This window comes from Sipha flava, unplaced genomic scaffold, assembly GCF_003268045.1.
Source record: "Sipha flava isolate LNK unplaced genomic scaffold, YSA_version1 121_pilon_pilon, whole genome shotgun sequence".
NCBI classification, from domain to species: domain Eukaryota; kingdom Metazoa; phylum Arthropoda; class Insecta; order Hemiptera; family Aphididae; genus Sipha; species Sipha flava.
The window spans coordinates 1,387,744-1,415,083 of NW_020271747.1; the positions used below are offsets into that span (position 1 = coordinate 1,387,744).

Genomic DNA, 27,340 nt, shown 5'->3' on the forward strand with positions numbered 1-27,340 from the left:
CCCAAAAGAAAATCCTGGATCCGCCTCTGGTGCCGATTATTATCTAGGGTTGTAAGGCCGTAACTGGGGGGGGGTCCAGGGGTTCGGAAATATATAATGTATATATAATATACATTTTCTATTTATGGAATATAGGGGAAACTACACGTCATTTGGAGGGTGGAAGAATGTCGCTTAATCTCAAATCCAGAGCCGAGTCCTTCTCATGTAGAAAAAGACTACTCACGCGTATGGGCGAACATAATCTAAATTGTTGATGTAATATTAATCGAATATCAACATTGAATGAAGCAACAAACATTTGGAAACATATACAATGGACAGACGGACAATGCCAGGTGATATAACACTATAGAGTGTAATTATAATGTTGAAATAGAAAAAATCAATATGATACGTCGATTTGTATATTTGAACAAGAAAAGTAGTGATGTATTTAGGTGTGTACCTAGTGGTTTAATATACAACTGATCGATGACTACAGTTTTTACTGCGTATGATAATGTGAAATCGAAATCAAATACAATTATAACTAAAAATAAATTTTATTCGGTGAAGTCTCCGAGCAAATCATCAGATGATGTTTCACATTGTTTATTTTATTTTATAATACCAAGCAGTGGCGCCGAACCCTATGCTTAGATCAGGCCGCGGTCTGACCACATTTTTAAAATGAGGCCGGGAATCAGAGAGATCTATGGTTTGCACTTTGCAGTATTCTAACCTCGCGATTATTTTCGCGAGAAATGCCGAACGGACTCTGTCGGATCGGTACTTGTATGAAGGGAACGGAAACGTTCAAATGTAAATTACCTAAATTAAAATACATAATAAAATATTTTTCGGAATGGTGTTTGTCGATACATAACTAGCTAGTATGAATCATACTTAATACTTGTAGTGTGAGAGTACAAATTATTTTTCTATGTAAAGTAAAAATGTAGACTTGTGGCCGTTGGGGTGTTGAGAGGCCGTTGTATTTTTATTTGGCCTGAGTAAAATTTTAGAATCTCGATGCCACTGATACCATGTGTCGTTAACGCGCTACTTGTGCTAAAAACATGCCATACCTCGTGGAATATAGATATTTTTCATTTAAGATAATATTTTCAAAAAAGTAAATTATCTGTTTTAAGAGAAGCATTACTTTTCATACAATTAGTCACGAATGTTAGTAAATAATTCAATTAGCTAAAACTAAATTACAATTTTTCGGTGATCGTGTACTCGTATATTATCTTTTTGTTGTCGTGTTGAAATGTTTTCGTAATCATTACTTAATTGTTTTAGTAAAGCTATTTCAAAGCTATACATTTTATCTTGATCACTAGTTACCATTTAAGCTAAGCAGGCAATACAAAACATAAATGATGGATAGACTATTTTACTTTGATCCTTTTTACCATTCACGGAAAATATCACGTATATCCTTGGCAATATACCAGTAATATTGTAATTTTTGACGATGATACGGTTTATGGTTTATGATTTAGGGAGGCTTGCCTTACTAAATTGTGGTGTCAGGTTGAAAGATAGCTATACTAATTTAGGATAGCGGGATGATGTTTGACCTCGTCACACGTATTGCATGACTGACAACGATTGGTTGTTCCGAGCTTAATGCCAATTTGGGAAGCTTTTATCATCGTGAAGATGAAAGAGAGAGTAGTACATATCCTGTGATTTTAACACATACTATATAATATATTGATATTAAATTATTACTCTTTTTGATTTTATCTTTTCTAGTTTTTAATTTTTATAAAATTATTAGACAAGTAGGTACGATACACATTGCAAGATAACCCACGTTGTATATTTATTCTTACCATGCGGCCAGTGGCGGATTAGGGGCAGGCTAAAAGGCTTATAGCCTAGGGCGACTTTTTTAGGAGGGCTTTTTTTTTTGGTTCTAGGTCACTTTGTACGGTTAGACATTGAATGTGCGAAATGGGGACACTTTTTACGGTTTGGTAAAAAGGTACATTGCAGAACGCGGACATTTTGTACGGTCGGGTAAAAAGGTATTTTGCAGAACGCGGACACTTTGTACTCTTATATACATAAAGTATATATTATAAATATAAGTTTTATACCTAAGTAGTAACTAATAATTATTTACACATTTTTACATGTAGTTTGATGATAGAATGATATTATTGATTATTTGTTTATTTAGATTATTATTATTATGATTATTATTATACAATCAATATTTTATAACAATTTTATTTTTATTTTTTCTATTTTAATAATTAACACAATAAATAATTATTAGTTACTACTTAGGTATAAAACTTATATCAAGGTAAAAATATAACACATTTTATAATTAACAAAATTATGCAAATCTTTAATATATTTTGACTTAAATAATAGCATTGATAATAAATTATTCTATAATCAATGATACTAGGTATTCAATATTAGTTCTTCATATTTCAAACTTGTAAAATTTGTAAATTTTAACTTAGACATCGGAGAAAATTTTGGGGGGGTTACAACCCCTTAACCCCTTCCCTCTGCGTGTGTCACTGATCTTAGTAAGTGGTTCTAAATACGGTATAATACGAGTTGCGAAACGGCTTATACTAAACAACACGATAAGTCGGGCGCCCGAGCCTGAATGTTAAAAACAATTAATTTCACTGAAAAAAAAAAATGTCTTATATATAAATATAAAAATGATAAGTATATCATTTTAAAATATAAGTCTTAGGAGGAATGCGTTATTCTAGACAAAACAACTAGAGGGATGAAAACTGTAAATACAAAAAAGTAGAGGGATGCCATCCCTCCGTACTCCCTCATTTCGAGCACTGATTATTACCTATCTATAATTAAAAATATCTGTGACAGTTAATTCAATTTTCATAATTAATAAACGGCATTTTTTAAAATACTAGTGACGACCGTTGTTCAATAGATAGATCGATTTCACGATAATATATTTTAGTGGAGGCGTGTTAGTGAACAGATCACGGAAAAAAAGATTTTTTTTTTTTTTTAAATGGCAAAGAATATGCTATTGTCAATAAGGTGATAAGGATTTACGAGAGAGTTATTTTGATGAACTTAATTTCATTGAATTTTTTTAAATGAAACTTTTTTAAACTGTCATATCATATATTATGCCTCTTGTACATTGAATTTTAAAAGTAAGGTCTTAAAATATTGCTATAACATTTTCAATTTCAGTGAATTCAAAAACGAATTTTATAAATACTTTTGGTAAAACCAAATGTACCTAAAGCGCAAAAGAAATATTCCTTTAAATTATAATAACACTGGCATGAAAAGAATCGGTTCAGAACTTTCACCGTAATTAGACTATCGTCTACCCCCTAAATGAGACAAGTTTATAAGGCCATTTTACCATTTAAATGATGTTGTATTAATATTTATATATTTAATATTTTATTAATATTTCACGTTTTTTAATGTTGACCTTTAAGTAACTAGTGGTTAAGAAATAAAACGTTATCTTCAATATAATTAATATTAATACAATTCGAGGGATATTAAATGAAAGGTGCGAAATTAGTTATTATACTGAATATAGTAAAGTTGAAAGAATTACATAATTTCTCAAGTATAGTATAGTATAGTAGTTTAATGTTAGGATAGAATTTATAAAGTAAAATGTTGAAAACTTGTAATACATAGTTTTTAAAAATATGTAGTATGAATATATTTAAAGTTTCTTTTTTTAAATTAGTCAATGAATAATAAATTTTTAATAAGTTTTAATAATGAATCATCAGTAATAGTTTTTTAATTTTTTAAAGAGAATTTTATATTTTTTGTGTCAATATATAGCAGGGACTGGAACCTATAGATTTTTTCGGTTCCGGTTTCGGTTTTGGTTGTTCAATTTATTTTTTAAGGGTTCCGGTTTTTTAAAAAGATTAAGGGTTCTAGAACTGCTTAATTTCGGATAATTCTGATGATTAGAAATTTATTAAAAAATTATATGAAATTATTTATTTATTCTTGTTTAAATTGTAATTGTTTGGATTCATAAAAATAGAAGGTATTATGAATAGTTAAAAAATATGATTATAAATATATTAAATCTACATATTATATCAACCTATTATATTTCTTTGAGTTAGGTTAAGTTATTGTATTTCAACTCATATTAAGAATTTGTAAAATATTTTATAATATTGTGAAATATTATGATTTGATGAAATAAATATCTTTAATTTAAAATTTAATTTTAATTAGGAATCAAAGTTAATACTGGCTACTGTTGTAGCTACAAAAAATTTATATAAAATTAATTATATTTAATACTTAATAGACAAGATAGATGATAATACTCATTGTAAATTATAATTAGGACTAGGATTTATATGTAAATTCATATTTTTACTGCGACTTGATAAATTAATTTAGGTACCTAAGTGATAAATTCATTTCAAGGGATTTCCAATCAAATTAACTATATTTTATTTTATATATTTTTCACATTTTGCCATAAGTACATGTTTTTACATATTTCTCAATAATTCCATTTTTCCTACATATTTCGACAATTTACGATTACGTTTATTTACGATTTATTATTTGTTAATACACACTTTTCCATGTTTTCAAAAGTACAAAATAATAACAAAATAATACCAATTATTAAACTTAATCTAATCTACTGTCAATATATGTTCGATTACGATTTATTAAAACGTGTTTGCGTTTGAAGTACTGACAGTGAGTCAGTATACCTATAGTAACGAACGGACCGTGTTTTAATTTCGTAGGTTTAATCTGTGTTCGTTGTTCGTTATTTTATATTTATGTGTAAATTACCAATAATGCCGAAAGTACGATCGTCTAAAACTTGCAAAGCAACAAAATATGATTCTGAATTTTCAAATGAACATTTACAAAGTGTCGGTCAAATTGTGTATTGTGCTGCTTGTGAAAAATCGATAGCAATTGAACATCGATTTCAGGTAACACAACATTTACAAACTAATAAGTTAACTAATAACTAATAACAAAGAGAACAAAAATAGAAAGCTGAAATTCAAACAAAATTTTTTGTCATCTACGTTTTTCTCAGTTTCTAATACATTCAACATCGATTTATGTCAAGGTTTTATAAAGCTGATATTCCGCTAGCAAAACTTCAAAATTCTAATTTAAAATCATTCTTGGAAAAATATACTGCACAATCGATTCCCGACGAAAGCACTCTAAGAAAAAAATATATTCAACCAATTTACAAAGAAACTCTTGTGTCTATTAGAAATTCAATTGGGAATCGACTCATATGGGTATCAATCGATAAAACAACCAATGTAGATAGTAAATTCATTGCAAATATTATTGTTGGAAAATTAAATGACAGTAAATCTAAGCCTTTTTTGTTAAATTGTGAACAATTGATAAATGCAACCACCAAACTGTTGCAAGAATTTTTAATAATTCTATGAGTATATTATGACCCGATATAGTTATACACGAGAATTTATTATTATAAGTATCTGATGTCAGTTTATGTTGGGACGTTGTGGATACCACACGTCATTTACGCGCACCGTTTTTATAGCTCTTGTTAGCAAACGTCAATTTACGCAGCGCCGCCGCAATTCGGTATGTACAATAATATCATTATCTTATGGTACAAAGTCCACTAACATCGCTGCTCGCAGGCAGAGGCCCCAAGGCCATCCACTATCGCAGTTTACATACTGCTACAGAAATGGCTTCGAGTTCTAAACCATTACCTAACAAAACAATTTCTCCTTTAATTATCAAAAAAAAAAAAAAAAAAATGATAATTTTTCATGCAATCCTTTGCCAACCAATTCTAATTTTAATACTTGGGAAACTGTCCATTTAAACAATAAACACTAAAGATCTCCTAATGCAACATCACCTCCCACAAAGAAAACCGATAATAACATTTTTATTTCTCCGAACCGTTACTCTCCAATTGCACCAAACGGCGAAGCAGAGTCGATGGAAGACACAAATGAAAACATTCCAAATAAACACCTAAGCCACCCCCAATCTTCATACAAGCAATGTTAAATTTCAATTATTGTATTAAAATTAAAGAATTAACTGATTCACGGGATTTGATTGCAAAAGTTCTACAAACAAACTTAAACTTCAAACATACAGCGTTGAGTCGTATAGATCAGTGATTAACTATCTTAAAGAAAACAACGTTTCATTTCATTCGTATCAGTCAAAAGAATTAAAAGCATTTCGTATAGTTATTAGAAATCTACATCCTACCACCGATTTGTCCTTTATCAAAAATGAACTCACAAACAGCGGATTTACAATCAGAAATATAATGCCTGTCACTCATAAATTAACAAAGATTCCCAGATTCCCCTTCCAATTTTCTTTACTAACTTGGAACCCGGTCCAACCAATGCCGATATCTTCAAAATCACATCGCTGTGCTACACAAAAGTTAAAATTGAACCTGCCCACCCTAAAAGATATATCCCTTAATGCCACCTGTCAGGCTTATGGACACACTCGAAGCTACTGTTTTCACACTCCTCGCTGTGTTAGATGTGGTTTAGGCCATGAATTAATGCATTATACTAAAGATCGCAGTTCCCCTGCTAATTGTGCTCTATTTAACGGCAGCCATCCGGCCAACTATAAAGATTGTAAAACACATACTGACCTAAAAAAAAAACTAGTTCGATCTAAAAACATTTCGTAGAATAATAAAAACCAACAACACCAAACCCCAAATGTTATTAACTCTAATATCGCTCCTCTAACGGACTCACTGAATTTCTCTCTTCTTAATAGTGAATCAAATTCTCATTCTCAAACCAATAACGCAAATCAGAATCTAAACCTCATAATCCAACTGTCTTCATTCATAAATGACCTTAAAACTTTAATAAATCCGCTCGTATCACTGCTCACTACTGTCATTGATAAACTTATTAAAATGGCAACTAATATTTCAAAACCATTCACCATATTTTATGGAACGCCAACAGTATTCTTCAACACCTAAATGAACTTCAAATCGTTCTCAATGAGTAAAAAATTGAAATTGCGCTTATTTCCGAAACTCACCTCGTTAAATCTTCTTCACTCAAAATTTTCGGTTATGAAATAATAAGAGCAGATCACCCCGACGGAACAACACATGGCGGAGCTGCTCTAATAATCTCCAATCAAATTGAACACTCACCTCTTTCGCCACTTAGTAGCATCAATATTCAATCAGCTTGCACAACGTTGAAGATAAACTCGGTTCCTATCTCCATAGCCTCTTGTTATTTCCCTCCTGGAATTTCATTCCCTACAACGGAATTTATCACTTTTTTCCAATCTCTAAGCCATAGCTATATTATTGGCGTGGACTTCAATGCCAAACATCAAACCTGGAGCCATTCCACTAACAGTAGGGGTCGTGCGTTACACAACCTCATAACACAAAAACACCCCAAAGTTTTATCAGGCCCTTCTCCGACTTATTGGCCGTCGCATCTCAACCGTCACCCTGATACGTTAAACTTCTTCATTACCAACTTACCCAATCGCTTCACCGCAGTCGCCACAAATCTTAATGACCCAGCTTCAGATCATACTCCTGTTTTACTACATATTGAAACACATCCTCTAATGAAACCATTGATCTTCTAACATTCTTTTATTTCTTTTATTTTAAATTCTAAATTCTTTTCATTTCTTCTTCGAACCACTTCTAACATTGATAGTGCAATAAATAAACTAACCAATGATATTCAAGCTGCAGCTAAAGACTCATCAACCACGAGACCAAGCAACAATCCATCATCCAATCTAACACCAGAGCTCAGGAAACTCCTAGCTGACAAGCGTAGAGCAAGACCGATTTGGCAACGAACTCGCTACCCAGACGACAAGTCAAGGTATAATATGCTTTCAAATAAACTTAAATCTCTTCTAAAAATACACAAAAATACTCCTACAAAAATTACCTACAAAATCTCTCACTTAAAAATGGCTCACATTGGCGCAAAACAAAATCAATTCTTCGACTAAAGGAAATTTCACCGCCTCTTCAACGACCAAATAACACTTTAGCAGTTACCGACAGTGAAAAAGCTGACACAATAGCGAACGAACTATCAACAGTATTCATATCACACTCAATCTCACCACCACCTCTACATCTTGAAATGGTCGCAGAGTCACTCCTTTCCCCACTACCTATGGTCCTACCTGCTAAACCTACGTCACCAGCTGAAATAAGATGGATAATAAAAAAAATGGCCAACAAGAAATCTCCTGGCCACTATCTTATAACCAACAAATTAGTCAAAAACCTACCGACTAGAACAATAATTCATCTTTCTCATATATATAACGCTACCCTTCGACTTTCCTATTTTCCAACCACTTGGAAATCCTCGGTTATTGTAACAATACTTAAACCTGGCAAACCACCGGAAAACCCATCCCCATACCGACCCATTAGTCTTTTACCGGTTCTTGGTAAAATCCTGGAAAAATATTACTAAAGCGTCTCACATTCATAACCAATAAAAACCAAAACTTGCCCAACTTACAATTTGGTTTTCGTACAAATCATTCCACAATCCACCAGCTCATCGAGTCGCCGACACAATCTCAACTGCTTTGGAAACAAAAAAATACTGTGCTGAAGTATTTTTGGATGTAGCCAAAGCTTTCGATACCGTCTGGCATGAGGGACTACTCTTCAAATTAAAAACTTTATTTCCAACCCCTTATTATCTCCTTTTAAAATCGTACTTGGAAAACCGCACATTCAAAGTTCGCTACAACTTACAACATTCTAAACAATTCCCCATTGCTGCAGGGGTCCCGCAAGGCAGCGACTTAGCTTCTTTTCTGTACATCATTTACACGTCTGATCTACCTACCTCTGATGAAACAACCATTGGAACTTACGCAGACGATACTGCACTTTTATCCACAGCTGCTGATCATATCACTGCAAGCCTTCAACTACAATCACACATTGACACACTTTCTCAATGGTTCTCTAAGTGGAAAATTAAAATCAACGAATCAAAGTCTTCCTTCGTCACATTTGCACTCAGGCCTCATAACTGCCCTCCTATAACAATAAATAACACCGTTATCCCTCACTCCAATAAAGTGAAATACCTTGGCTTAATATTCGACAGACGTCTAACATGGTCATCTCACCTCAAAGACAAACGCAAAAAGCTTAACTCAAGACTTCACCTTCTAAGATCACTCCTCCGCTCAGATTTTGCATTACACCTCAAACTTATATTATATAAAACTCTTCTACAACCACTCTGGGTGTATGGGGTCTATGGGGCTCCGCGAAAAAATCAAACAAGAGAACTATCCAAGCCTTCCAGAATATCTGTTGTCATCTAATTACTGGAGCACCCTGGTATATCTCTAACAATGCATTAAACTCTGACCTAAAAATCTGTTTTGTCAACGAAACTGCTACTATATACTACAAACGCTTCCATGCTAATCTTCAATCCAACTCCAATCTGCTCATCAGGGACCTCGCCATACTCACACTACCTGGAAATCCAACAAGAAGACTCAAGCGGAACTGGTGCCGAGACCTAAAAATTGTATAAATTTTAAAACAAATAATTATAAATTTTAATTGTTAATGTAAAGCCACTAGGTGTCTCTATTGTGAGATTTCCTACCATGTTATCTTAGTTCATAGTTTTTCACCCACCACAACTATTACCCATTGTACACCCTTGTATAGATTGTAATTTCTCAATAAAGTCATATTCTTTTTTTTAAAAAAAAAAAAAAAGTATCTAAAAAAAGTACCATACATGGTAAAAGCCGGTAAAGCATTAAATGCTTTTTTCCCAAATATGACCCACTTAACGTGTTTAGCATACGTATTTCACCGAATAGCAGAAACTATAAGATCAAAATTTACAAAATTTGACGAGTTAATATCTTCAATTAGGGATATTTCTAAAAGCTTCTATCCGTGTCGAAATATTTAAAAATATTCAAATATGTTTATTAATATACATGGTGTTTCAAAAGTCTTCATCCGATTACCAACTGATATAGTTCGGCAACGGTTAATCGCAGGTTAATGACTAATGTATTAATGGAAAGATTAGATAACTAAGTTTATTTTAAGTTATCTAGTTGATAAATTTGGCACCGTAATGGTTAGTGAACTAGGAACCGTTAGTTTGTTTCGTTATGGCGACTCCGCAACAGAAAGTGTTTTGGGTCCTACGTTTCAATAAGTGCGAGTCGGCGATAACCGTTCAACATGATTTTCGATAAACTTATGGAATTTAAAAAAAACATTTGTTTTTGAGAGCTAAATATTATATTAAATATATTTTACTCGATGTATTTTAAGAAAATTTATGTTATATACCTTGAATATATATTATATTGGACGATACGTCTGCTTCACAAACTTTGCAAAAATTATTTTAAACATGATATGGTTATGGCATGGCTAATACGATAAAAATGTATAATAATTTTTGTTTAAATTTTTAAAAATTTCAAATTATTTGACTTCAAAGCGAGATATTTTTCATAAACTTAAAATACTTATACGCAAGTCTGTCGTATAAATATTCAATTTGGATATTGTTATTTAAAAGTATTTCGAAGTAGAAACAAATATTGCTTTGCTGTATTTTTAAGTTTTAAAATAAAAATATTGAATCAATAAAATTTTAATAATCGTCATAATTTATTTATATTAATATATTCTTCTATGTTATTTCTAATATAATTTTTTGTAATTATTTAAATTGTAAAAAAATGGTATTATATTTTATAATTAATTAGAATTTAGAATTTATAATAAAAAAGTTACAAGTGCCAAAACTCAATGGATTCTAGGTATTGGCTGTATACTATTTGTGTTCCATAAAAAGGTGTAATAAGCAGGCAATACATTTGTCCCGATATCGAGAAGCAAGTCAGCTATGCCATAACTATCGATATGTTAACTAAAATGTGTGATATTTATCAATAACTAATCAACTTTATGTTATATGTTATAATAACTATATGGGTCCAATAATTGAGTGAATCGTATTAGCATAATGTTAGCAATAGTTTTATCAGCTATATCTGTATATTATATTCGTATAACACAACTTATTAGATTTTATCAGACTCCAGATATCGAGTAGACCGATTAGAATAATTTTTAATTTTATATCTAGCCTAACAATTTTATATTCGTAATTTATTTCATTCCAATATATTTTTTTATTAATATTTTAAATTTTATACTAATATTATTTCATATCAATATATTTTTTTTTATTAATATTTTTAATTTTATACTAAAAAATGATTTTACATTAATGTTTTTTTATACATCCAATATATATATATGTATTTTTAAGAAATGATAAATAGTATACAACCGATATTTTCCAAACCAAAAATGGACTATTTTCTTTATTTTGCGATCTAGTTACTTACCATTTGATTTAGGTTACCTACTAAGCTAGTATTTCAACGAAAATTACATTAAGTAGTTAAAGATCGTAGTGAGTAATGAACGAATAAAAATTTAGATAATTAATAAAAATATTAGTCACGTATTATTTTCATGTTGTAAATCCTTTTTAAAATGAAATTGATTTCAAATTGAATATTTATAACTAGCATATAATGACAAATGTTAAAATCGGCTAACCGTTTTCTTAGTTTTACCACAATATAACCCACCTGGGCAATTGCATAATTATTTATGCATTGAAAAAATTACGTTCTTTGATGCACATTTGTAATTTTATGTACATTACCTTGCTAACAATATAAATATTTTATCGGTGTTCGGTGAATTGCGTCCCCTCTAATCATTCTCAAATAGTTTGAAAACTATACAATTTCAAATCAAGTCAATTTTTAAAGTATATTTTTGGGTTGTCTTTCTTACATCTAGTTGAGGTACAAGATTGCTTTCAAAATCATTTACAAAAATTAATACGAAGTAATGGATAAAGCAAAACCCTTTCAAATTGTGGAAAAAAAAATTAGGCGTTATGTAAATTACGTCCCGTTCTCATAAAAATAGGCGGTACTGTTGTGATTTAATTACACATATATATATATTAAAATTACTCAATTATTCGTTAACCATTTATGTAAAAATAATCATAATAGTATAATATAATTTAGTTCATATTAAAATTATAATAGTGTATTATATACTTTAAACAGGTAAAAATTTAAAGGAAACGGCTTTGACATATTTGAATGTGGTCAATAATTTATTTTTATATTCAATCATTTTTTCTTGAATATAATTTTCTTTTTTTATGATTTGACGGGATTTTCTTTGTCCATTTCTTTGTATTTTTATGTATGTTTCAGACTCAATATTTTTTAAAATATCCATAAAGTTGTAAATATTCGGATGACTAGCGATAAATAAATAATTTAATTTAGAGTGGAGGGCCTTACAAATATTGGTTGTCCGATTTTTTCGTTGGTGCAAATTCAGACCAACGTTTTTGAGGAAAATTTGCATCTGTTGTAATGCAAGTTTTCAATAGGTATTTTATGATTTAATTTATTTGTTCATCTTCAAATAAGTGAAATGGATGGTAAATCATTTTGAAAGCATTCTTATACTGGATGTATGAAAGGCAACCCAAAAATATACTTTAAAAATTGACTTGATTTGAAATTGTATTGTTTTAAAACTTTAGGAGAACGATTAGAGGGGACGCAATTCACCTGCTTAAAAAAAAATACCCAAGCCGCAATTCACCTAGCTGTATATTAACATTTTATTTATGGGACGTAATTCACCGAACCTGATTTTATCATTTAATGGTACCTTCGTTTTTTGTGAGTATCAATACTATCAGCTCGATATTATAAGACGCTAACAAGGTTCTAATATTAAACAGTAGGTAGATTACGGTTTTTTAAATAATCGATTTTTGACCGTTCGGTAATTTTCAAAGCGATTCTGTAAAACAGTGGAGTGTTTCATCTCAATAATTATTATTCGTTGTTAACACTGGAAAGAACCGAAGCAAGGGTGTAATAAAAATATATTAATATGCGAACAGGTGCACGAGATAGTAGGCTCACGTACACCATATCCCTCGGTGTCGGCAAAACCAACACGGTCGTATAACAGCAAAAAAAAAAAAAAACTTTATTTGTTTTTTACGAATATTATCGAGTGTAGACGCGTATAGTACGCGTGAAACGTGTCGTACAATCGCGATGGGCGGAAAACTGGAAGTCTATAAAATTCGCGTGACAGTGTAGTGTGTCGAGTGGACGAGTGGGTAGTTTGCATTGGCAGCACTGTGCTCGTTGATTATCACTATTCCTCGTCGGCGGCAAAGGCGACGGCGACGACAGTCAATAAGTCCGCTAGGTGCCGTCGTCATCGTGTTATCGTATCGTTTGTGTCTGTGTGCGTTTTCGTTGCGCGTGTGCTCGTATATCAGACTGTTCGTATCAGGGTGCGTGAGCGCCGTGTGTGCTAGTGTGTGTGTGTATTCTACCCTGTCACCCTTATGTCCCTTCCGTTCTTTATCGTAAACAAAGTTATCGGTTTTTTCCCAACGTCCCCGAAAGTACTCAGGACGCGTAACAGAAAACAATAACTCTAAACTTTTTAGGATACGCTCGTTCTCGTCGTTTGTGTCTTCTGTGCTGGCCGGAAGTGTACAAAGGTACGCACAAATCGCAGCCGTGTCGAAGAAAACGAGGTAAGAAAGAGTTTATTTATTCTTCGTATACACAAATTCACCTTCTCCCCTTCACCTCCTGTTTCGTGTCCCCGTCGACAGTGCCGGCGGTGCGTAAAACGTCAGCTAAACTCAACCAACTGAGGTGCTGTTCGCTATTGATTTTCGTCCATTTGTCATTTTGACGGCGCTGTTGGTGTCTATAGAGGTGTTGAATAGTCACTAGACTTAATCCTTTTAGGGTGTACCCTGTTCTTTAACTCAAAACTAATTCGGTAAACATGTTGGGCGAGGCTGATAACATCAAGAGATTGTGGTAGATTGTTGTTCCCCTTGTCCATATTTATTGTGACTAATTTGCGACTTACCTTTCGCAAGTTTTAAGGACAGTATTGAAGATTTATTATACCTTTAGCATTCTTGCTAATTTCCACCGATTCCATGAATTCAACATTTAAGTTCTACCAACACATTGGTCTTTACTATTGTTCATATTGAAATTGACTTTGAAATGATTATATTTCTAGTGGTCTTATTTGTTTTTTCTATTTTATTTGTGTAATATTCATTTTGAGGACCAACATTTTGATAGATATATCATCATATTCACCATTAGACGTACATGATATGTACATCATTGGATATATTGTTAGAGAAACGTCATAAAAAAAATATGCAGGCTAAATAATATTTTCTTTTCTTATCCATAGGACATTTACTCCAATACTTTAAATGTGTTTCAATTATTATTTTTAAGTTTATATATATATATTTAATATTAGTTATTGCTATATTTTTTTTATAACCTTATGTAGGTTGTTTATCTAGTCTTACAGTAAAAGTTGTAAAATATTATAACTGGGTATACAATAATGTCAGGATGTTATTGATATACAATGAATTCTTATAATTAATAATTACTGTTATCATAGTTTTTATTTTATGTATTTTACAGGTATTTATTTTTAAATTATATTAAATTAATAAATTCTTGTTACTTTATAAATACTATAGTTATTAAACAAACAAATATATCTATGAATAAAAACAATTTATTTTTTTCTGTAAAACATTTCTTAAGTCAATAATAAAATTAAATTATGATATTATATTTACTTTACTACTTAACTAATATTAATTAGTCATTTAAAGTGAATTAACAATTTTTAGTACTAGTTATTTGAAGATATCTAATGATACTTGACAACTAGTCCTACTTTCGTTTATACTTAATAAAAAATCTTTATACCTAAATGATTTCTCTCTTTTTTTTTTTTAGCTTTTACAGCCCGTTGAGGGCCTTCCCTGCTTCCACTATTTCTTGCCATTTCTCTCTATTTTTACTTCTTGCTAGCTCTGTTCCTGGTGCAATCCTTGCCAGATCTGATTTTAAATGGTGTGTATCCATCTATGCCTAGGGTGGCCTCTGGGTCTTCTGCCATTGATTCTGCCCATCAGAATTTGCCTGCAAATGCCATTTTCTTTCCTTAAGTGCCCAGCCCATTCGAGTTGCTTACTTCTGATGAATGTATTTACGTTAGGTTTACAATTTCTCTTCAACCAAACATTTAAAAATATTTAAATTTTATAATATATGATAATTTATTTTTAGGGGTGGAAGACGGGGATTCATCCCTGAGCATAAAATTTTAGAGGGTGTAATTTTTGTTATTATTCACAATTAATTTGATATTTTTAACTTTGTTAAATACTGATATTAGGTTAAAACTCAATAAGTATGATTGTATATTAATTATTAGAAATATTTAGTGAATAGTATTTGATTATTGGTCTATAATCGGGCGTAATTTTAACATTTTCCCAGAGTGTAAAAATTCCTAGTTCCACCTCTGTGTTTTATATATCATATCATTGTTTATTTTTACAATTTCAACAACTAAAATTATGATAATTTTTTTTATAAGTTTTTAATTGTAAAACTTTCTCAATTAACTTGTCGTGTCATTTGTCAGTGTGATGCGTACAAAAAATTTCATTAATATTCTACCCTAAATGTCCGTAAATGACTTTAATTTTTGTGTAATACTTGATAACTTATTTAACAAAGGCAATTCTTATCTAAATTTGGATGTTAAAGAATGATTTATTGTAATTATAAAATTGTTGTTTAATATTGACACTTACATAATGCTTGGAATATTTATTTTTATTAATTTTTCTGATCATTTTAGGTTCATTATTAAATAGTACATATAATTATTTGTGTATAGTTAATATTTACTATTTGTGATTTAATTATTAGATATATTTTATAATTACATTTTTATTTTCAATTGATAATTTACTACTTACTGGTAACTAACTAATAAGAAATTATTTTACTTATTTTGTTTCAGATGTCTTAAATTTCTTTGATTTTGTTTAAGTGTGTTTCACTTATTTTCAAGAAAATTCTTCATTTGGTAAGCATGAGTTGTGGTTAATATAAAAATATTCTACATAAAATTTAAAAAAGAACCCACGATAGCAAACCATACAAATGTATGAAATATTTTTATTTAAAAATATATGGTCATGGTAAATTGGTATATAGAAAGAAGTTAAACAATGTAATACAGTTATTTATAGTTGTCATCTAATTTAGTAAAAATGATTGAAAATATTATTTTATGTTAATCTTGAGTATATATTATTAATAGTATATAATAGTAATCACAAAATGTGACAGTAGATAATAAATAGTTTTAACTTATGAAACTTATGTTTATTTATGAGTGGCATTGAAAATAAAATGTTTTATTAAAGCAAACTGTTAAATTTTATCATTAAAGGCTAATAATTTAATCAAGATAATACGTTTTAACAATTGGTTCCCACGCTATTTTCTATTAATGATCTGCATTTGTATCTGAAACAATAATATTGTCAAGTCAGTTTGTGAAATTGATTACATCTGTTGAGTTGTCTGTTTATAATTAATAATTCACACTCTATTTTAATTATATATAAGGGAGAACATGCTTGGTAACATTTGGCTAAATAGTTGGCCTCATGCTGTGTAATTTTATTATTTATGAAGCGCCACATTCTTTGTTCTTATTATTCAAGTATTGTGTGTAAATGTTTTGGAAAATAACCAATAGAGCGCAGCACAAATTGCAAATTTCCGTTATTGTATTAAAAGGGCCTGAAATTACATTTTAAATCATATAAATATTGTCAGTACATCAATTCTAAAATAATAAGAATTTTATTGTAGATTTATTTTTTTGAATTCTGTAAAAATGTATAAATTATCTTTATGTCTTGTTATGTTGTTGTTTTTAGTACTTTTTAGCTTTTATCTTTTGTGTTTAATGCGTCAAGTGATTTATGTTCATGCTTTTATAATATTTTAATTGTCCACTTATATGAGTGATAAAAGGTAGAAATTACTGCTATTTAACTTATTACATATTCTTAAATGTGATTATTTAAATAGGAGTAATTTTATAGTGATAATTTGATCATCTTATAAAATAGTTTTATGAAATTAACATAGTTTTGTTGACATTATTTTCTATTGATATACAATAGGAATAGTAAAATTTTGACACGTAAACACTTATTAAATAACATACATTTTAATTATAAATGTTGATAATTGTTGATAATTGATGTTAGGTTATTTTAATTTTTTTTCTAAGAAATTTTTTGTTTCTCTCTAATGCATAATTTGACTCAAATAATTTATAATTTAGATTAAATAAAATTAGTCTTTAACCAGTTAATTTCTACAGTGAATTGCCCTTATCCATAATAAGTTTTTCTTGTTATAACCAAATTTTAAGTAGTGATTTATTAATATTTTACTATATTCAATGCATTAAATAATTTCCAATATTTATCCATTAACCTATGACATTATTATAAGTTTTAAGTTATAATATTATATTCTAAATTTATCATTAGTTGCATATTTTGTTAAGTCTTTAATTCTCTTTTCGGGTCAGTCTTTGTTGGTAACTCAATGATTAAGTCGAGTTCTTTTAACACGAACGTTAAAAAAACATTGGATAAGACTGTAAATATTGAATTATATAGGAATTAATACTGTAAGTTTATCATTTCTGTTTTTTGTTTGGCAAAACGTTATGACTAGGGCTAGGGACTTCATGCCCTTAAAAATCTTAAAATATGTATGCATTTATGCCCTAAAGAATCAATAAATATGCTATTAAAATATTTATTTAAAAAAATTATATTTGTAATAATTAATTAAATAAAAAAATTTAACTAGTAATAAATTATAATAATATTTTTTTATATGATATATATGATGATCAAAGATAATTTTTTCTTTTATTCAAATTTTTTTTCATCTTATATTGAGTTTTTATCTAAAACAAAATACTTAAAATGGTTTTAAAAATAAATTAAATTGAAAACATTTTTTTTATTTTTAATATAGTTATAATTCTTCTAACCTTGAGTATTACATTAGACTATAAGATATTTTCTTAAGTTGGAAAATTTAAATGACTGCCTGTTATCAGCCAAAATAATTTTATATTTAGAAAAGGAACGTTACACGTCTACTGAACTTATTGGTGCAAACTTAAAAAATCGTTGGACACTACTACTAATATCTGCAAGCAATCCATCCATAGATTCATTTTTCCATTTAAAATTTTCGATATTTTTCGTTGTTAGCCTTAGCTTGTGCAGATTCTTCAATTTTTGCAGAATGTATACGTTTTTTGTAGTTTTAATTATTTTAATGCATTCATTTAGTGCACCAATAAGACACCTTGAGTTCCAAGTCACGTGATATATGAAGAAATAAATCATAATTTTTTTTTATAAAATTAAAAAACTTACTCCTTCATATGAATAATTGTCAAATATGCATTTATAAAATGAAAAATGGTCAAATATGCACTTATAAATGAAAAATTGTCAAATATGCAAAATATGCAACTATAAATTTTAAATATAAACTTGTATTGCTATAAAACAAATTTATATATTACTTAGCTATGTTTTTGATAATTATTTAAAAACATGCAAGTTCCTATAAGTCCCGAGCCCTAGTTATGATGAATTAACCATAATTATTTTATCGTCGATTCGGTTGGCTTTTGCATTTTGTTGTACCGGCAGGGACGAATCATGTGCGTCCAATCAAGTCTTATTTTCGGTACGAAACTTTCAGTGTTTTATTTATTTATATTTTTTCCCCGGTCTACCTTAAAAGCTTTTTCTCGGAGACATGGGGTAAAAATAAAAACAATATGTGACGTCGCAGTAAGATTCAGAGCTTTTACCTACCTATCATATACACGACGCGTATGTCGGTTGGTTATCTGTTATGTGGCTTAGTGGTGGTGGTAAAAGACACGGAGAACAGACAACGGTTGCCCTGAATGTCTTTAGGTTATTTATGTATATTTAGGTGTTGTTGGCTTACGCCGCCGCTGTTGTTACATCGACTATATGAGCGGGTGAACGGGTAAGTTGGTGGTAAGGGGTTGGTTGTGTTGCTATACACTCGAAAGTTAACGCCATCGCGACGCACGACATCATACGGCCGGTTAGCTTTAATTTCATCGTCACGGTGGTTGTTGTGTGCAGACCCGTCCACGACTGGTCGGGGGCTGGCAGTGGTCGGACGCGATTTCGATGGATCGTCTTGCCACGCACGCTGTGTTGTACGTGCGGAGGCGGACCCTCGTGTATATGATGGTCATCTGCCATGGTACACTTATTCACGTGCGTTGTGAGTGTATGCGTGTACGGCACAACGCGCTTACGTTATATAATGGCCTTTTTGGCTGCGGGTGGTTGGTGGGTTGGGGGGGGGGAGTAGTGGGTCCCGTTAAAGTTGGACGTCCCGTGCGGAAACTTTGCGCTTTATCGTGAACCACCACCGTCGTCGTTACGCGTTAGCATGCATACACTGCTGAGCGTCGTGTGCGCTCCGGGAGGTTACATTCGGGGTCGCTTTTCCAAGATAATTCGGCTCAAAGTCGTTGTTGTTGTTTCCCTTACCGCTGACCCTCCGCCGCCGCGTCCGCATGATCTTTTCGTTTTCGGACGACCATCAGTGCAGTTAGTTTGCAAACTTCAAAATACTTTAAATATTTATTTTAAATTCGAAAGTGTGATTGTTGCGAAAAAAAGATTTACAAAATATCGTCAGTTTTTAGAAATTTTATCATGTCTCAAACTTCAAAACTCCTTTATCGATTAAAAACCTGACTCTGAACCAAATATTCCAAGTAGTTTAATAATTAAAGCATACAGTTACCTATTTTATCAACATTTGACATTATTTTTAATGTTTTAAATTTTATCTTCAAATTTGAAAATTATATAAAAAAATATGATCCGTTTAGTCAAAGGGGCTATTTTCTGATCTAACCAATTACTCTATAACCTTTTTGTTCTTTCATGTGGCATAATTTGGAACCCTGTGTAAATAAAAATGTATCATGCTTGTTATAAAAAGTGTTACTGTAGAACTAATAAATTTAAGCTATCTTACCATTAATATTATTTAAAAAAAAAGTAATTTGACTGATCATAAATTTTTTGTAGTTATCCTTCAAGCGTCTAACCTTATGGGTTTAACCTTTAAATTCGATACTGCAGTACAATGGAATGTTATTTTTTCTTTGAACGGTAGTACTCAATTCTATTTTCAAAAAACTTGCCTCTCCCAATCATGTGAAATATTATACATATGAGTACCGCACTTTTTGTCACTTTCGTTTCATTACATCACTCGAGAACTATATACGCTTACGTGAAAATGAATCAATGATCTCACGAATATTTATTTACCATGTTTTGCGTTTAGTCATTAAATGTCTCTTAATCTAAGTTTGATATATTGTACCTTTCTAAGTACATAATATCAACATATGCGTGAAAGTTGAAATACACAGATATTCATAAATACCATCATTTATCTGAATGTATCAGTTAAACCACGGATAAGCTTGACAATTAATTTTTTTTTAAATTTTTGTTAGGGTTACCCTTTGAATTGGTTTGTATATACGTACAACACTAGTGTTTATATATTTTCAGTGTAATTAGGTATTGGTAACTTGTAGTATTCTGTGTTCGTTTAAATTGTTGAATGACATTAATGATGAATCGTATAAAAAATTTAAAATTTCATCAAATAATTTTTATTGTATGTTATTTTTTAAAATTCGTTTATAAAATGTAGTATATTACAAATTATATTTTTTGTAAAATTTTAATATTTTCTTAAAATATTAAATAATATTTTTGTGTTTTAAATTGTAAATAGGTACATGTACTAAAATACATTATTTTAATTTGGAGATTATTGAAATTACCTTTTAATGTTATTATATATGTTGAATTTTAAAATATTTGTGAATAAATCGTGTAACTACTATTAAGAATAGTTTAGACAGTGTATTTTTATACTTTGTAATTGCAGATTATATGTGAAAATTTGTGATAAATATTGTTAAATTTTTATTAATTTTTTATGTTTTGAAACTAATGTTGCGCTTCTTTTGTAATCTCATCAAATAATTTAATCTCGTAAACTTTAGAATTTTTATCGGCCGATAGTTTTGTCTCCTTTTAAATTAGCATAAAGATTTACGCAAGAGCGCATTTTATAACGATTTGATATCGGCCGATTAATAAGTTTGATAGGCTACACAATTTCCTTCGAACTAAACATTCGGCGAATTGCTTAATCAGTATGGCACTCTCCCACCGCCGTACATACGTCGATTTATTAGTCGACTGACTTGACCTATGGATTTAATTTGACTCTGCATATCTTGTTTTTTATTGAAACGTATCAACTAGTGAAATCATTTAGAGCAATCGGCCGAATGTTCACTGGTCTCCGTAGACACCACCGACCAGACTGTTTATTTGGCACAGTAGCAACTCAACCCGACTAAATTATCGGTTGATAAAAAGTCTGTAGTTTGCGGGACTTCTAACAACCTAAACATATTATATTAACATAATATGTATTACATAACTTTATTCTGTTATTAGGGATTAATTTTTCACGATGAAAGGAGAATTCAATACTTTATAAACATCAAAGATTTTTAAAACATGTTAAAAGATTATTTATTATTTAGACTTAGTTAAAATCAATTCATCGTATGCACATTACTAAATTAATTTACTTAATTTGATGTTATTGTTTTATGTTTATAAATCTCTGATGTTATTTCACAAAATCAAGGTATTGCTTTGTTTCAAATTTATTGTTTCTTATAGTGTAGTTAAAAATTGGCCTCTATTTCTGAAAATGAATATCAAACATATTATTTATTTTTTATTTTGCCGGACGAGACAGTTATCTCTTTCTATGATTTTAATTTAAATAATATATATGCGGGGTATTTTTCTGAAAAAGTCGAATATTGATATATTTATTACTTAATTATTTAAAAGAATTTAAAGTTTATTCAAGCGTAGTGGAAGGATTCGGGTCATAAAATGATAAATCAACTATTCATGAATATTTAACTACTGGTTTAATTTTCAATTTTTTTACATAACAGTTCTTATAAAAATATTCTTTTTTAGATGTAGAATAAAAATATATTATCATTAAAAAAAGGTAAAACAACCTACAAATTATTATAAAAATAATTTTTTTTTTTTTTTTGCAAAAATGTTTTAGTTATGAAATACATTTGTCCGTAATTATACATGTAATTCGACTGAGAAACGAGTTTTAAAAGTAAAATAATTATGCTTTATATTTGAAGTCTACTTTATAAATATAAATATTTTTATTTTATAACTATTTTTACATTTTTGACAACATTTTTAATTATAAAGCATTTAATTATTTAATATTAATAGGTGGGTAATGTTAGTTTTTATCTAAGTTGCGTTAGTCTGAAAAAAAAACGTTTTATTCCCTACATGTTTTTATATTCTTTAATTCGAACAGTTACTATCCAAAAGTTTTTTTTTTTTTATTTATAAATTTGGTATAGAAATAAAACTTTGTGGTACATTTTACTTTATACCGTCATCGATATTTAGAGAATATCATGTTAAATATAAAAAAAAGTGAAGTGCACGGTTTTAAAACTCTAAATGTCTTGGATGCTCATTAACTTGATTAAGCTCAAAATGTTCGTATATTTACTTTATTTGTAATATCTAGAAATCAAATAAAAGACATTTAAAATAAATTCATGTTTATAGTATTATATTTCATATAAATCGAATTAATAAAATAAACAGATTTTAGGTTTATAACCATTGACCATAAAAATATTGATAAGCAAAACAATATAATTATGATTGGTTAATTATTATTATTATTTGATTGTTTTTTTATTTTAATCATTTAATTTATTTTTCTATTTTTTTTTAATATTTTATCACGAGCCTGGGACGTTGATTTTCACATCTGTTTCACCACTTGCAGTTTATTTCTTCATTCATGTGACCAATTACGCATCCTGTTTTCTCCGATTCTGGGATGTGCGTTGTTAACTTTTATTTTAGTGCAAACGAATCGTCGCATGTTGTTTCCAAATTATCTCTTTCATTATTCGCAATTTATACGGCAAAAGGGTTTTCGATTACGTTACTAAATTTTGAAAATCTTGAAAATGTTGTCATGCGGACAGTAGTTCTCGGGGAATTAGCACTAGAGTACGTAAAACAACAGTCGCAAGGAACATATTTTTAAAAATTTCTTGTGGTGTTTGTATAATCGATTTTATTCGCCTGCTTGCATAATGTATATACAGTTAATACCCGCTGTTGCGATTATATTTTCGATTTGGTTCGGAATTGTATGTCAGTTATATGGTTCGCCAGCAGAGGTCGATATTATTAACTAACAAAAAAAATACACATATTCTAAACATGATAGTGGCATTGCTGGACATGGGTTTAATTGTCTGACGGACATGCAGTGGTTTAAGTTCACCTGGTCCCCATGGAATATGTAACATGATAACATTGTGTTTCGAGTTGCGTGTGGCTTGGTTGTCTCCCATACTTTAAAATATACATACAACACACACACACACACATATATATATTATGGTTACAATTATGAAGGAGAGGATAATATGGGTTATAATTACTATTATGGGTCAATTTATTTTTGGCTTTACCTAGCGTAATAATTTCAAAATTACTTCAAATATTTTTTTATTTATATTATGAAATATAGAATATTCTTATTATATTTGTTATAAGATCGCGTGATGGATATTCGCTGAAGTTTATAATGCAAATAACTCTTAATCATGATCTTTTTATTATCTTATGTATTAACTTTTCGAAATAAAACATGAAAAAGTTTTAATCCGATATTTTTATCGCGTTTCACTTAATATATCGTGACATTCATGGAATTTCATAGAATTTGATGCGCTGACTCAGTTTGTTTCAAAGATTTGTGATGAACAGTGATGGAAAATAAAATTTAATTTGCCTTAGTGCTATTTATCCATCGTATACAGATTTTAAATACCGGGTTTTTTGATAAAAATAAAGAATTAATTCATAAAATAATGAAATTATCTTTTAATTGATAATGTTTATTATAAAAAAAAAAAAATTAATAAAAAAAAACTACATTAACTTTTTCTCAGTTGAAATATTTTTATACACATTTTAGTTTAATTTTTTTACTTATGTATGAAATGTTTTATTTTAACTCCAACAAAAATCTACTTATTTATGCCGATTTTAATACGTTTTCAACTATATTAATAAAAAATTTTTCTTTGTTTTAAGATGAATGCATTTTGTTTTGTTACAATTGAAAGCTTCATGAATAAAATAATAGTTGAGGTTCACGTAATTTTATTTATGTTCAGAGAATTAAATAATAATACCATTTAAATGTTTTTCGTAGAATATTTTGTTTCATTTTGTAAATGTACTTTTGTAGTTTTCAACACGCCAGCAGTTCGAATTTATGCAAAGGGATATAATTCTAACATTTATAGAGTTTGTAATATTGGTTTTGATTTCTTCCATATGGTTTATTATAGATAGTGAATAAATGTACTTATGTTGTTATTTTCAAATGTCATAACACTATTATTATTATTTCGTTGACGATCTTATAAAAAATTAACTCCAAATCGACTATATCGTATACAAATATAAGCAGAGCCTACAATTTTAGATCAAACATTTCAGTGTCCCGGGGCAAAATTTTTTCTACGAGGCCACTGGGCACAGGTAGCATATTAAATGCAGATAAGGGCACCTCTTACTTTTATTAAACTACGGCGTCCGGGGAAAATTTCCCCCTTTTACCCTCCCCCACTTTAACAAGGCCCTGAATGTAAGGAAAATTACTAGAATTTAGTTTAGTTAACAAACGTATTTTATTTGGTACGATTAGATATGCCAGTGTAAAAAAAAAAGGATAGTTTATAGTACGGGATGATGAATTATCGCGATTTCCCTTGTTGATTTTAAAAATAGGTTATTGTAATCGACATTAGTGCTGCATTGATATACACAAATTAGTCAAAAACAGCATATACTAATATTAGTGAGCTACAAATGAAGCTTATCTTGCCCCGATACACGAATCGTAAATGAGAGAGAAAGAATGAACGAGAGAGAGTGTAATTGAACAAAAAGGAAAATAAGAGTCACGCCCGTGCCATGTGCCCGATAAAGTTTTATCATTTTAAATATTATATTCTTCGTCGCTCACGGACAATGTCGACGATAACAGCGGCTCACGGGAGAGTATAGAAGGATTTCTTTAGAAAACAGTAGAGATGGTAGTGGCGAAGGGCTATGTATGATTTGGGTGATGGTGGGAAAGAGCGATCTTCCGGGAATATGAAAATTCGCGCCGTGCGCGGCATATTAAACGGACCGTGAACTTAAGTGTATAAAGTCGTGAAGAAGAAAAAGAAGACGACGATGACGACGTATACGCGGTGTACGACGAAGCGGCTTCGTTGATTGCGACAAGGTTATAAAATACGGTGGTGGCTTTGATACCGTGGACCCGAGGGATAGCGTAGGAATGGTGGTTTAGAGAGGGAGACTGTATAGAAATATAGAGCGATGAGGTAGGGCGTTGTAATATTATTTTTAATTTTTCCTCCGCCGCCGATAGGACGAGATATTAAATTATTATATTCGCCCGGAGGCGGCCTCATAGTCGGTATAGTTGTCGTCCGTGTCCCAGCGGAGGCCAAAACACCTAACCCTCCACCACCACAGTCCCCATGATCCGTTTGCCGGACCCAACGCCTAACTATACGTGTGCCGTTATTTACCTCATTGCAACGAATACGAATGAGCGTTTTAAAAACAAAAACGTTTAAACACAAACCACACCGTTGCCGCGGAGCGCTTAATTATTATTACCGCCACCGCGGGTGGTTTGTTATTATTATTATATATATATATATATATATATATACACGTTTTTCGGGTGTGTTTTACGTATGCAGCGCATGTTGTGTGTACGTATAATATGTGAGAGGAATTCTAGGGTAGGAATGGGGTAGAGAGGGAAAGAGATACAGAATGAGAGGACGAGTCTCCGGACGAGGTAAGAGAGAGACACAAATATACACACACGTGAAAAAGCGAGGGCATAAACTATGGGAGGGACGTGCAAAGAGTGAGGACGTGCGTACTTGTAATTCTGGTCGAAAGCGAAATATTATTATTCGTCGGAACGGTTTTTGTTAGTTTAGAACACCGTGATCGGACGCGGTAGCGATGGGGGCCAGGAATAGAGGTATTTTTTTTCCATGAGAACACGGAGGAGAACCTGTGCCCGCACCGCAGGTGGAAGGAAAACGTTACGTGAACGCGCGGGAACGTGCTTTCCAATTATCCTTGGCGAACCGCCCCAGGGACGAGGAGAGCCCGGTGGCAGCCGCCGTCGCCGTATTAATGTCGACAAATATTGCGGGCGGGATCGACGGCCGAATGTCGGCTGCCTCGCCGCTGTTGCTGTTTGTGGTGGGATTATGAGTGTGTGTGTGCGTGTGTGTATGTTTGTATGTGTCCGATGGGTATATCGTTTGTTTACCGTGGGTCCCTTGTACCATCGGCCCGTCGCCTCGTAGTAATAATCAAAAGGTCTGGCGATTCTGTACGCGCATTATTATTAATTTATTATTATTATAGTTATTACCTCATTATTGAAAATAAATACGTATGCTCGCATACATGTACGCCATCATTTGCGGTAGAACGATTTGTCGATAAGAGGGTAGTAATAGATTATTTAGTTTATAGGTAAACCGTATATGATACATATGTATGTGTGTATCTATTCGTACAATGTAGAGACTCATAAAAAAAAACAATATGTTCTCCGTTCGTTTCTTTTTTTGCCGACCATAATATTATGTCCATACAGCAGTAACAATAATAATAATAATAATAATAGTAATAGTATAATAATATGTAGTGTACTAAAAACGGCGAAGAGAATCATTTTGTGCGGTGTGTATTGTTAGACTGGCCGAGAAAAAAGTTTTTTTTTCAACAGTTGTGTATAGTAAACCCTCAAGTTCGTTTATTGAATTCACATCGAATAATTTTACTGCGTATTATTTTCCCTTTTATAATACTCGAGGTACACGTACTATAATACCCTCGGTTCATGTGTACGATTTCGTTTTCGCGTCGTTTGTGCATTTACATTCGTTTTGAAAAAATACTGT

At 30.7% G+C, this 27,340-nt stretch overlaps 1 protein-coding gene and 1 long non-coding RNA gene across 8 annotated transcripts in view; one reads left to right on the forward strand and one right to left on the reverse strand.

Moving 5' to 3' along the window:
* The first annotated feature begins 13,368 nt into the window (after nt 1–13,368).
* Nucleotides 13,369–27,340, forward strand: part of LOC112694025 (tyrosine-protein phosphatase Lar) — a 149,826-nt gene continuing 135,854 nt past the window's right edge. For 6 of the 7 annotated variants that reach the window (XM_025569346.1, XM_025569347.1, XM_025569348.1 and 3 more), the window contains exons 1-2: nt 13,369–13,706; nt 16,043–16,108. The gene's annotated coding sequence lies outside the window, so the exon portion shown is untranslated. The remainder of the gene's footprint in view (nt 13,707–16,042; nt 16,109–27,340) is intronic. The other variant, XM_025569352.1, reaches the window with a different exon arrangement.
* Nucleotides 14,809–27,340, reverse strand: part of LOC112694028 — a 38,085-nt gene continuing 25,553 nt past the window's right edge. The window contains exons 2-3 of the long non-coding RNA XR_003149529.1: nt 16,503–16,554; nt 14,809–15,239 (exon numbers count right to left, since the gene is read on the reverse strand). This is a non-coding gene — a long non-coding RNA (uncharacterized LOC112694028). The remainder of the gene's footprint in view (nt 15,240–16,502; nt 16,555–27,340) is intronic.